The sequence below is a fragment of the Danio rerio genome, chromosome 12 (genome assembly GCF_052040795.2).
Source record: "Danio rerio strain M-AB ecotype USA chromosome 12, GRCz13ab, whole genome shotgun sequence".
In the NCBI taxonomy this organism is placed as follows: Eukaryota; Metazoa; Chordata; class Actinopteri; order Cypriniformes; family Danionidae; genus Danio; species Danio rerio.
Genome location: NC_141032.1, coordinates 43,110,752 through 43,125,000, shown reverse-complemented (window position 1 = coordinate 43,125,000; position 14,249 = coordinate 43,110,752). Strand labels below are relative to the sequence as shown.

The 14,249-nt window shown below is 34.7% G+C and overlaps 1 non-coding gene across 3 annotated transcripts in view; it reads right to left on the bottom strand.

Annotated features, from left to right (window-relative positions):
- The window catches only part of LOC147834555 (uncharacterized), a 139,892-nt gene that overhangs the window by 58,222 nt on the left and 67,421 nt on the right, over positions 1 to 14,249 (bottom strand). The window contains exons 4-5 of one of the 3 annotated variants that reach the window (XR_015504534.1): positions 12,563 to 12,651; positions 8,872 to 8,922 (exon numbers count right to left, since the gene is read on the bottom strand). The exons of the other annotated variants lie outside the window; for them this stretch is intronic. This is a non-coding gene — a transcript (uncharacterized LOC147834555). Of the gene's footprint in view, positions 1 to 8,871; positions 8,923 to 12,562; positions 12,652 to 14,249 lie in introns of those variants that run through there. 3 annotated transcript variants of the gene reach the window in all.

The following is a 14,249-nucleotide window of genomic DNA, read 5'->3' as shown; positions in this document are numbered from 1 at the left end:
CAAAATTAATCATTAAAAGATCGCAATCTCGATTCGACCCCCTAGACAATCTTAATCCAACATTTCTACAATTCTGCCAATCATACTTTCAAGTGAAGGAGAGAAGAAAAGGCGACTGCACGAGTCTTTTCATCATGTTCACACACGTTGCAGTGACATTGACACCTCCAAATGATGTTGAATGAGTCACATACTGTATTTATTAGGTATAATTTACCTAAAAATGTCATTTTTATCTTAATATAATGATGTTTTGTCAATCGGGAAATCACACGTGACGTGAGCTGCTGACCGTGAGCTTTTATCACAGAGAGGGCCCGCGCGCGCTCTACTTAGTGATAGACGCGCACGCGTTTACTTTAGTGAACAGAACCTGCATATGTTGCGAGTGACAGGTAATACAGCCGTAAATAATATTCAGTTTGTGGCAAAGAGTGATCGTTTGGGAGCCAACGCGAAGTATGAACAAGCATTTAGCAGTCAAAATGTATCCGAAAGTGTGCACTTCATTTAAATGATCATATCGCATTTTAGAGTTATGATTGAGACAAGCATTTGATGTGTTTTTTTCTTTCGTAGCAAACACACAGTCGTGCATGAAAATAAATGTTTACAATGTCAGTATAACTACTCTAGCCTATATATTGTTGAATATAATCTGATAATGGCAAATATCTGATTTTACCAGTGAATTAAATTGTCTAATATGACATATTGCAAGCATATATCTCAAACATAATAATTTAACATCAGAATTAATAAAAGAATAGATTAATACAGAATAGAATTTTTTATAGAAACCAGTAGACCTACACATAATAATATTATCGAGGTTGTGCCATATGTTTGTTTTTACCATACCTTTATTTTACATCTACAGAATCGTGAGAAAATCGTGATCTTTATTTTATGCAAAAAACATGATTCTCATTTTAGCCAGAATCGTGCAGCTCTACTACCAACCAACCAACCAACCAACCGACCGATCGATCGATCAATCAATCAATCAATCAATCAATCAATCAATCAATCAATCAATCAATCAATCAATCAATCAATCAATCAATCAATCAATCAATCAATCAATCAATCAATCAATCAATCAATCAATCAATCAATCAATCAATCAATCAATCAATCGGAAAACCAACTGATCAAGAGCAATCAATCAACAAACTGACTAATCAATAAGACAACAAATCAATCAACCAATCAAGTAAAAGACCAATCAACCAACCAGCCAACCAACCAATTAATTAACCAACCAACCAACCAACCTACCAACCAACTTACCAATCAACCAATCAATCAGAAAACAAATCAATCAAGAACAAATCAGCAAACTGACTAATCATTCAGTCAACCGACCAACCAATCAAGTAAAAAATAACCAACCAACTGACCAATCTATCAGCCAACCAGCCAATTAATTAACCAACCAACCGGCCTACCAATCAACCAACCAATCAGAAAAACAAATCAATCAACAAACTGACTAATCAATCAGTCAACTGACCAACCAACCAACTAATCAGGCAACCTACCAAATAAGTTGCCAACCAATCAATCGACTTACCAAACAACTTAATAATAAACCAATCAATCAATCAATCAATCAATCAATCAATAAGAAAACCAATCAAACAAAAGAATAATCAATCAATCAACAAACTGACTAATCAATCAGACAACCAACCAACTACAAAATCAACCAATTGACAAACCAAACAATCAATCAACTGACACACCAATCAACCAACCAATCATTCAACCAATCAACTGACCAGTCCATCAAAAAAAAAAAAAAAAAAAAAACGGTCCGTTTATATTAAGTGGCCTTAACTAATATGTACTTAAACAGGAATTAATAGTTTATTACAATGTACTTATTGTGTAAATACATGTAGTTACTGTGTACTTATGCTTGATTAAACACATGTATGTAATTACATCTGTAATTAACGTTTGTAATTACATTTGTAAATACACTATTGACCATCCCTTACACCTTAACCCACCCTTAAACCTACCCATGCCACCAAACCTGTCCATAACCCAACCACTATCCCAACTCAAAAGCACCACAAGTGTTCTCAAATACATTATAAACACAGTAAGTACATTGTATTATTTTTTTGATGCAAGTACATAGTATTCAAGGACACTTAATATAAAGTGGGACCAAAAAAACTAATCAATTAAACAACCAAATCAAATAACCAAGCACCTAATCAAAAAAATCAATTAAATAATCAATTAATACAATTGATTCTGTCCTAGTTCACAATATTATAGGTTGGACATTTAGTCAAACTTTACATCATATTACTGCACAGCTATACAATTAGATATTACAAGTTTATTCAGCTTAACATGCATAAATAGCATACTCATAACCAAAATAACATACAGGCAAAACAAAATAAGTACTCTGGCCCATGCTGATCAATTGAGGGGTTATAGATTTAAGTGATCAATTTATACTATAAACTGGATATTGTTTACAACATTGTTACCTGCATATCACTGCTGAAAAATCCCTTTAAGCTAGTATAAACAATACCAGCATGATTTTATTACAAGACTGCTCTGAAGTTGTGAAAAGCACATACAATTAACTGACTTGATTTAACGAGTTTAAAACCATATGCTGTGATCTGTTTTTAAATTGACAGATGCATAAAAATGTAACGTTTAATAACACCTGGGTCTCACGAGCTGACAGAGCTTCTCTTGTTATTTGATATGCACCAGTGCTCTGCCTCAAAAGCCAAACAAATGACCTGATTATATTTTAATACATGCTGTTGGAGGATTCTGCCTGGCACACAGGCCATTGAAAACCTACAGAGGGGGCGAATGTGTGTGTGTGTTTGTGTGTGGGGGGTGTGTCAACATCTGACGCATTTCCATCGATTCCCTGTGCTTAATATCAGGCACAGTGATGCATGTTGGGAGCCGAGCGGTGACGTTTGACAGGGCAGGCGTTGCTGCTAACTTCCATTCATTCCACTAGCGGTCCACCCACAACACGCTCCAACACTCCAGGCAGAAACTCTAATGAGCTTTTACAAGACACTGCTCACATCAATCTAAACCCCACTACTCAGCATGCTTGCGTATCTGTTTCTATACAGTCTCAAAACGGCATTCGAGTCATAATAATTTTCCCATGGACATTGACAGTGGCTCATATTTAATGATGATTATTTCTCCAGCAGTTGTTTGTGTGGTCCTGAATTAATTTTTCATGGTCTCGCATTAATGATTTGCACAAACTATGTACACTATAGCGTCATTAGCATGCACTATAGAATCATTAGTATACACTGTGTATATTAATCAGCCAGTCTTTCGCTTTAATGATTGTCGCAAGTTGATTAAGTGCTAAACCGGGCCATTTATTTAAAAATGTGTTTAGTTTCAGCAAATGGATGCAAAACAGCATCTGTTGTTTAGTGTTTTTGAATCGGGGCCATGGAAATCCTCAGCTGAACTAGTGGCGATGCCAAGAGTTGGCTACAAAAAAACTGCTTAAACTTGCCTAGGTTGGCTTGTTGGTTTTAGAAGAGCTAAGATGGCCTGTGTGCTTCCCCAGCCAGGCTAAGCTGGCATGCAGCATGCTTAAACCCTTTTAAAACCTGCAAAACAAGTCTGCCTAAGCCGCTTGGCCACTGATTTTTAGACATTTTAGGGGGCATGTTTAATGTTATATGATATTATTTTGAGATGCACAAATATTCAATTTAATTCAATTTACCTTATTTATAAAGCGCTTTTACAATGAAGATTGTGTCAAAGCAGCTTCACATAGAATATTATAGTAAATAAAAACAGTGTCAGTTCAGTTTTCAGAGTTTAAGTTCAGTTTAGCTCAGTTCAGAGTGGTTTAATATTCAATACTGAGAGTCCAAAGACTGAAGAGCAAATCCATCGATGTGCAGCTCTATGGGTCCAAAATCATGCAAGCCAGAGGTGAGGAAAAAACTTTACAATTTAGCAAAAGTAAAGAATTAAATATTTAATTTAAATATAATCTACAAAACTCTATTCTCAAAAATTAATTTAGCTGCTTCTTCAAACCAAGTTTATAATAGTTTTCGTTTTTTTTTTTATTTGTATTTTGATTTGACTTTTTTTTTATTTGACTTTTTATCTTCAAATTCTGTTAGTTTCAATTAATTTTAGACATATATTTATTAGTTTTTGTTAGTTTTCATATTTTGCTTATTTTTTTTATAAATTAGGATATTTGTAAGGTCATTTGAAAAATATAAAATAATCAGAATAAATATAGTTTTATAGTTAATAAAAACTCAACCAAAGATAGGCAAATTTTTTTTATACAAGAACACTACCATCTATCCATACTCAAATTCAAACACAACAGCCCACAAGACAGCAGCCTTCAATACAATATGAATGCAGGGCTGCTTCTGTGGTCAAAGGTGCAGTAGGTGATCTGCCAGATTGCTAGCATTAGCATAATAGCTTAGAAATTTTACAACCCTCCCCCGCCATACAAAACCATGCCTTCTTAAGCCATGAACACGCACTGATTAGATATAACACTAGATAATGTCATTCACCTGTTAGAAAACTCTATGAGCACACGCACTTTATCAAGTGTAGTTGTTGACAAGCCAGCGGGTGCAGGAATTATTATATATTATTAATTTCCCCAAAACTGTATCACAGGCTGTCACTGTTCAAAAATGAACGAATGTGTGAATTTAAATCAAACTTCACCTCAGTGAAGCTGGTTAGGCGGAAGAGCACATTTACTAATGTTTTGTTATTAAACTAAAAACAGAAATATCCTGTCATCTGTTTACATTATGCTTACGTTTACGTTACTAAGACAACGAGTGACTTTTCATTTTCAGTTGTGCTCACAAAAATAATAGATATTGAATAGCAGAAAATTGAATTTAAGGAAAAAGAAAACCCCAGCTGCCGGAAATAAACCGTAAAATTATTAATTTTTTAGTGTACCTTCCAACACTCCTGTATTTCAGACCCATCTGCCATTTTGTCATTTCTCCCAGAAAACTCCCGTAATTTTACCCCCACCCCCCAGTCCTCAGCTTTTTTAGTACAATCTATAACACATCCCCACCCCCCCGCCCCCCAAGTCGCCGACTATGGTATAGTATCCGATCGCAGCGGTTGCCTGAAACCCGGTGCATAGTACACCTAGATTTCCCACTACCGCCCTGCCCCGGTCTCCCAGATTTTTTAGAGATAATTGATATATACGGACATGTTGGTACCGTAACAACGACTTTCAGTTAAGCCAAGTACTTCTTAGCAGAGATGAAAGCTTCCTATATAACAAGGTTACAGACAGACAGGCCATCCACTAATTTACCTTATCTGCTAGATGTGGAACTTAAAGAGCCTGTGCGACAGAACTTGAACTCAAACACCTTATGGTTATTTGACAAGCATGTTGTGCTTCTCCAACACATTTTCATCCAACAAGGTCAGGCTTATTGATTCCGGATATGTTGCCATGGCAACGCACTAAGGCCTGTTATTAGGTCTGCTTGGTAAATTGAAAGTCTGTCATTTTCTAAATTAGCCTGATAATGCTTGGCTGGGTAGAACCTCAAGCTATTTCCATAAACATACACAACATGCACACACCCCTGCCGGAGCTCCCTTCCTCCTCTGCTGAATGGACCGGTAATGGTGCGGATGATGAGAGAAAACGACTCCTTTATTTTGCTCACTGTTATTTATTTATTTCACCTTGTTTTTTGGTCAAGTTAGGAAAACAAGAATAGGGCCAACGTAGCCCTAAGGCGCTGTAGTAATGGCTTCTGGAGGAGTTTAGCGCTGCCAGCATCCGACCTATCCTCTGGTTAAAATACATCTGTGTCTAGTTGACAAGTCAGTGTGCGTGTGTGTGTGTGTGTGTGTGTGTGTGTGTGTGTGTGTGTGTGTGTGTGTGTGTGTGTGTCAGAAATATGTGAACCAATAACTCCAGCAATAGCCAGAGATAATGAGACCCTTAGGACAAAGCGGTGTCTAAATGTCTTTTGTGTTCATTGACAAACCAAGCTGGCGACTCACATACTACACAAGCTACAGAAAGCCTGCGTGTCAAAACAAATGTAATGAAACCTGGCTTCAATACAAGGTTATATTTACTGTACAAATACACCAAAATGAGTTGGATAATAAATTTGACAAAACAAAATAAGTTTGGACACTTCACTAACTGCTCAAATGTTTCAAAATCATTTCATAAATCAAATAAGTCAATTAATCTAAAATCAGAAATCATTTTAATATGCTGGTTTTATGGTAAAAAAAAAAAAAAAATGATGCAATGCTTCTCATTCACTGTAAAAAAATGCATGCATTCATGTTGTCCCAAAACAAATCAATTAAGGTAACCTAACACGTTTAAGTAGATTTGAACCTAAAACAGTTAAAAGTTAGCTTAAAAAAACAAAAACAAAACAAAACAAAAACAAAAACAATAATTATGTTGTTTAAGTTCATTTTAATCCAATCCAGGCGTCTGAAAATGTAGCACTATATCCAATGTTATTATATACATAAACCCAATGGTAGGGAACCTATGAACCTATGAAACTTGAATTGCAGCATTAATAAAGGGAAAAAAAAAAAAAAAAAAAAAAACTTGCATTTGTATGTTAATCACTCGTGCACGCAGTTACCAACATAAGTTGTTTGCCATTTTTTTCTAAATAATAGTAAAATTTTTAGGATTTTAGTTTTTTTAAAACTAGCCACAATTAAAACGCTGTTGCATACCGTTGCTGCAAATTGTTTAATTTAAATTGTGCTGCTTTTTTGAAAAAAGAGAAATAAACTGTCCTTTCTCCATTGTTCCTGCTCAATATGTGACGCTTCATATTTTCCAGTAGTTATAAATAATAATAATAATAATATATATATATATATATATATATATATATATATATATACATATACATATATATATATATATATATATATATATATATATATATATATATAACAGAAATGGCTCTAAAAAAAAAGGTTCCCAACCCCTGCATTACCCTGTATACATTTCTGGAGAGCACCAAAAACATCAGAGGAGCTACATTTTTTTGTAGTTTTTGCTTTCACAAATCCACCAGAGGCCGCTGTGTACACTTTTTGAGATCACAAATTTCTCTCAGGAGTGTCATTCAGCACCTGCTGTTCTTGTGTAAATCCACTAGAGGCTGCTGTTTTACTGACTGACCGACTAACTACTGACTGACCGACTGACTACTGACTGACCAACTGACCCTCGCCACTACTTCCCTAAACCTAACTGATAGTATTTTCAAAAGCCCCGTTTCACCCACACACCTCCTTCCCTAAACCCAACCGACAGTGATTTCAAAAGCAATCCAGAAATAGAAAAGTCATGGCGAGCCACTGGAGAGACTGGTAACAGCGAACAAGCCGGCCAAATAGAATTAAGTGGTCAGCTGGTAACCTCGAAAAGGAATGACGTCATACCGCCCCGTTTGTTTTCAAGACAAAATGCAGCCATACATTCCTCTGGATCCCTAATTTGCAATCTCCAGAAATGTATATAGGGCTACACTATCAGAATGAGCCTATGTTGTTTTAATTTTTCTTTCATTCCCTGTTTGGTTTCTTTTAAAAATACTTTTATTCAACTAATAAAGAGATCATTACTATTGCTGATGATCATGTCTTTATGACAGTAAAGTTAAACAATAAATATTTTATTATATATATATATATATATTGTCATTAACTTTATATTAAGTATTAATAATGAAAAGTGTACACTAATCACAATAGATTTTTGTTATTATAAAATTTTTATAATGGTCACGATCACCAGCAATCCAGGCATCTAGATCACTGGTAAACATGCACAATCACCCAGACTACAATTCTGTCACTTTATGAACTACATATGCCATCATGCACCTCACACACACACCTGTTCTGGTTCACCGATGATTAAACAAACACACAGGACCATATACTATACACAGACTATATACGCTGCTCAAATCCAAACACACTTTGTGGAGTCTTGTTTTCCTAGGGGAGCATTACATAGTGTGGTTTTGTTTTGGCTGTTTTTCGACTACGCTCTTTGGATTATCCTACTTTTAGTGGTGGGCAAAGTGAGGCTTCATGAAACAGAAACAGTTGAAGCAAATGTGTCGAAGCTTTGAAACATTTTGAAGCCTGTCTCTACAGTGACACCTAGTGTTCATTGTTTTATGTTATATAGCAAAGTAACAGTTCGACAGTTCAACAGCAAATTGAGATATTAAACCCCACGGTGTGAAGTTGAAGCTTCAAGTGATTTAGTGAACCGGTAAGACTTTTTTGACTAGTATATAGAGATAATGGGTTCTAATCCAGGGTGTTAAACATGTTAGTTTTTAATGCTCTGTTTTGTAATGTGTTTTGTTTTACGAATGAACGAATTAACACTTTGTGAATAAATATGTCTTGTTTTGGTCATAGAAAGTAACATTATTAAATTACATCAAGTAATAATTTTAGAGTATTTTTACAAGTCGGGAATCGTACCCGGGGCATTTGCAGCAGAGTAACTTTGTGCACATGGACAGAAAGAGTTTTTTTCTGACCCTGCCAGTCAAATGCAGATTCTCTAGTTCGCGAAAAACATGTGTGATGACCAATGCTTTGAATTACTTTAGTCACATAACCTGGTGTTGAAACACTTTAGTCACGTGACCTGTGTGTTTCGAAACACCTTAGTCACATGATCTGGGTGTTTCAGATCATGCTTCGGTGCAGTGTCTCAAAACACTTGCGCTTTGCAATCTTGAAACTATTGAACGTCAGTTTCACGTCAGCCATCCCTACCTACATGCGCCTGCACAACCGCATGTGGATCCTCATCTCCGTTGTCAGTGTCTTTAGGTTAGAATAATAGGTCCAAATTACTAGTAGTAAAAGAAATTCACAAAATTTATAAAACTATTTACACTTACTGATTTTATTCTAGCATTCATTCATTTTATTGTCGGCTTAGTCCCTTTATTGGGGTCGCCTCAGCGGAATGAACCGCCAACTTATCCAGCATGTTTTTACTCAGCAGATGCCCTTCCAGCCGCAACCCATCTCTGGGAAACATTCACATGCACACACACACACTCATGCACTACAGACAATTTAGCCTACCCAATTCACCTGTACTGCATGTTTTTGGACTGTAGGGGAAATCAGAGCACCCGGAGGAAACCCACGCGAATGCAGGGAGAACATGCAAACTCCACACAGAAATGCCAACTAAGCCGAGGTACAAACCAGCGACCTTCTTACTATGAGGCGACAGCACTACCTACTGCACCACTGCATCGCCCGGTTTTATTCTATTTACTTTTTTAATATTGTTATATTAGTTTGTCTAAACTGTTGAATGATGTATGTCAATCATTAATGGGCTACACTATACCTATAGTTACTCTATTGGGAACTTTTAAAAATTTATTTCAGACACTCACTAAAAATCACTTTGGGACTATAGTACAATAAAATCACTTCACAAATGTCTCAGAATAGCAAATTCAGTTCTGAGGACATCTTGCCCAGCATTTGTTTCCAGATTCCACTTGCTTTAATATTTTATTTCACACGACTGGCCACTTTCCACCTGTCTCCAGTAATTCAGGTCTGGTCATAATAAGCTGAAAGCGTGTGGATGCACCTGCGTTTGTATAGTGAATAAAAAGCGTTCAGTGTGAACAGACCATCAGCCAATGAAGGCTGACAGAAACCCAGTTTCCCTTTCTCGTTTTTTTTACAGTGTGATGCATCAAATCTGTCCCACTATAAAGAGAAGGCACAATGTAATTACTCCGTGCACTAGTCTCTTCAGTATCCTCATTCAAAAGGACAACTTAATCATCTTTTGTAGCGATGTCACAGCCACAAATGAAGACAAACGATTAAACTTCAAACAATGCTAAAGCTGCCGGAGAAAAAAAGGACAATGCCCAGCAGACCAAATTGGTGTTTTTTTGAGTAAATGCACAATGATATATTGTGAAATGGTCTTATGTGTTACTGTACTACTTAATACTGTAGACACATTAGTATTTTGCACACATTTAAAACCGTAACAGTAATCCAGACAATATATATATAATATATATATAATATTTTTTCATCTGGAGAAAGTTTTATTTTGTTTTATATTGGCTGGAATAAAAGCAGTTTTTATTTTATTTTTAAATACCAATTTTAAGTTTAATATTATTAGCCCCTTTAAGCTATATTTGTTTTCGATAGTCTACAGAACAAACCATCGTTACAATAACTTGCCTAATTACACTAACCTGTCTAGTTAAAGTCTAAGTTAAGTAAGTCTTTAAATGTCACTTTAAGCTAAATACTGGTGTCTTGAAAAATATCTAGTCTAATGTTGTTTGCTGTCATCATGGCAAGGATAAAATAAATCAGTTATTAGAGATGAGTTATTAAAATGATTATGATTAGAAATGTGTTGAAGAAATCTTCTCTCCGTTACACAAAAAATGGGGGGGGGGGGGGGCGGATAAACAGGGGGGTGAATACATCAGGGGGGCTAATAATTTTTACTTCAACTGTATTGTATACAAAATTTAAAACATTGTTTATATCAAATACATGAATACTACTACTACTACTACTACTACTACTACTAATAATAATAATAGCTATATTAATAAGTAAAACTATGTATACACATTAACACATCAAATACTGTTAAAAAAAATAAAGTAGATTAAACTGTAACACTTTATTTTTGGTCCACTTGAGTATAAGTAGACTGTTTGCTTAATATCTGTTGATACTGCTCCTTCAACAGACATTTACTGACTATAAGAAACTTAGAAAGTACATGTCAACTTACACTAACCCTAACCCCAACCTAACAGTCTACTTATAATCTAATGAGAATTAGTTGGCATGTACTGTAGATACAATGTAACTTAAATTCAACAAACGGACCATGAAAATAAAGTGACCGATTAATCAAAACAATTATTAATCATAACATTCATATTATATTATATTATATTATATTATATTATATTATATTATATTATATTATATTATTTAAAAAAATAAATATTATATATAAATTTCTAAATATGTATTAATTGTTAAAAAAATAAATAAATAAATAAATAACATACTAGTACATTCTTTAAGCATGCACAAAACTGGTGTGTATAATAAAATACATAAATATCCATACATATACATAGGAAAAAAACAAATGGAAAAATGTAGTTGCATAAATATTACACATATTATGTTAACTATATTTTAATATATATATATATATATATATATATATATATATATATATATATATATATATATATATATATATATATACATTTACATTTACATTTAGTCATTTAGCAGACGCTTTTATCCAAAGCGACTTACAAATGAGGACAAGGAAGCAATTTACACAACTAAGAGCAACAATGAATAAGTACTAAAGGCAAGTTTCAGGTCTGTAAAGTCTAAGAAGGGAAGTATTAGTAGTTTTTTTTTTTTTTTTTTTTTTTTTGTACAGTTAGTGTGATATTCAAAGAGGCAATTGCAGATTAGGAAGTGAAGTGGAGACTAAATAGTTGAGTTTTTAGTCGTTTCTTGAAAATAGCGAGTGACTCTGCTGTTCTGATGCAGTTAGGGAGTTCATTCCACCAACTGGGCAGATTGAGCGTGAGCGTTCGCGAAAGTGATTTTTTCCCTCTTTGGGATGGAACCACGAGGCGACATTCATTCACAGAACGCAAGTTTCTGGAGAGCACATAGATCTGTAGAAGTGAGAGCAGATAAGAAGGTGCTAGGCCAGAAGTCACTTTGTAGGCAAACATCAGAGCTTTGAATTTGATGCGAGCAGCAACTGGCAGCCAGTGCAAACGGACTAGCAGCGGAGTGACATGTGCTCGTTTAGGTTCATTGAAGACAACTCGTGCTGCTGCATTCTGGAGCAGTTGAAGAGGCTTGATAGAGTTAGCTGGAAGCCCAGCTAGTAGAGAGTTGCAGTAATCCAGTTTGGAGAGAACAAGAGCTTGAACAAGGAGTTGAGCTGCATGTTCAGATAAGAAGGGTCGGATCTTTCTGATGTTATAGAGTGCAAATCTGCACGATCGAGCAGTTCTAGAAATGTGGTCAGAGAAGTTTAGTTGGTCATCAATCGTTACTCCAAGGCTTTTCACCATTTTGGATGCAGTAATGGTTGCCCCATCCATCTGGATTGAAAAGTTATGGTGTAGAGTCGGGTTGGCAGAAACTATATATATATATATATATAAACATTTAATGCTCCCTTTAAGTACTGTATAAACCAATATAACCATTTATCCTCATTTTAGGAGCTTATCTGAGCATTTAACCATTAATTTAAAATCATTTTACAATAATACATTTTCGTCAAATGTAACTCCACACAGAAAAAGCAAAGTCCTTTTAGTTTGCACATAAAAGCAAATGTCAAAGCATCTTATACATTCTCTTTTAAAAGTAACAAACACAAGTTTAGGCGACTGACCTCCAGGGTTGAAGTCTGTCCCTGCAGTCAGACCTCACACCGCAGAGCTATTTTTCTGCCTCGTGATATGAATACTCGTCACGCTTTCCCTGGAACGTAGACAGAAAGGGTGACAGAGAGCTTGAACTGCAAAGCGACCTTCTGTTACAGCTTTCAAACATCACTGCCATCTGTTTGCAGACCCTTTAATGGATGCTCTCCATGTGTCTAACCTGTGACCAAAGGCTATATCCCAAAAAAACTACAGCCCGAGACAAGATGTGGAGGAACTCAGCTCCATACTGGAGGACCAGAAATGGGGCTGCTTGACCTGCTACTTTCAGAAATAATGGTGCAAAAGATGTCACTGTGGAGGTATCTTTTCACATTTATATTTAAGTCCAAACGCAATCTGTATGAGGAAATATGCAGATCAAGGAATCAGTTTCATGTAAATTGTGTATCATGTAAATGTGTGTAATATACAGTATATTTATTCAGATTTATATAACATTTTCATAAATATTATCAACTGATAAATGATAATGTTTATTTGATTTATTTACAATACTATATTCAGTTTTTTATACTTTATCAAACAAATTAATCTTGTTATATTTTGCATAGTAAACTTTAAATAAAGGTTTACACATATATATTATAAAGTTAAACTTTTGAGTTTTTAGTTATGTTTAAATAGATTTCAGGTTGTAAGTTTTTAGTTACTATACAAAAATTATTCCACATGAATCAGAATTTTTTTTTTTTTTTTTTTTTTTTTTTTTACAAAATTCTGCACAAAAAAAGCAAAAAAAAATAAATATCCACAGATCCTGTCTGGCCCTATTAATGAGTAGGCCCACCCGGAATCTGCACGCGCAGAATTCCGCAGATTTCTGCAGATTTTTAGTCCATCATTAATTCTGTTTATTTACTTGAGTAAATGTGTGTAAATCTATATTTATTCAGTTTTTTTTTTTTTAATTTCAGTATTATTATTGACTAATATGAAAATGTTTATCTGATTTATGTACAATGCAGTTTGTACGGTAATATTTTCTGTCTTTTAGATATATTATATGACAAACTTGCTTTATTTACCAAATAAAGTGAATCTTATTGGATTTGCATTTTAAACATTAACTAAAAGTTAAAAAGATATTATTTTTTATTTCATATATTAAGATTTTAGTTATGATACTCCCAAAATAGTTCCGCAGAAATTGGCAGACTTTTACCAAAATTCTCTGCAGAAATAGCAAAAAACGTCCACAGATTCCATCTGGCCCTATTGATGAGTCAACGTTTGTACTTTAAAGGAACAAAATGGCACCTAAAGTGTACAAATGTGTACCTCCAGCGAAGCGCAGTTATATTACATGCTTGAGGTAATCTCAACCAGTGTTGCCAGATATAGTGGACTTTTTCTTGCCAAAAATCCACCAAAACTTACAAAAAATACCCAAAATATAAGCTTCATGTTTTTTTTTTTTAGTTATTTTATCACATACATCATCATTTTTAACCATACAGCAACCAACACCAGCAGTCACAGAACCACAACATAACCATAACACTTTAAAACACTGCCCCCTCTCACTGCACTTAATGTGAGGGTATGTTCTACTTTCGAAATGGGGTATAAATTCGTTTTATTTAGTGTTTTAAATTCTTTTGAATATGTTGGTTCATGCTGACAATTGTGGGA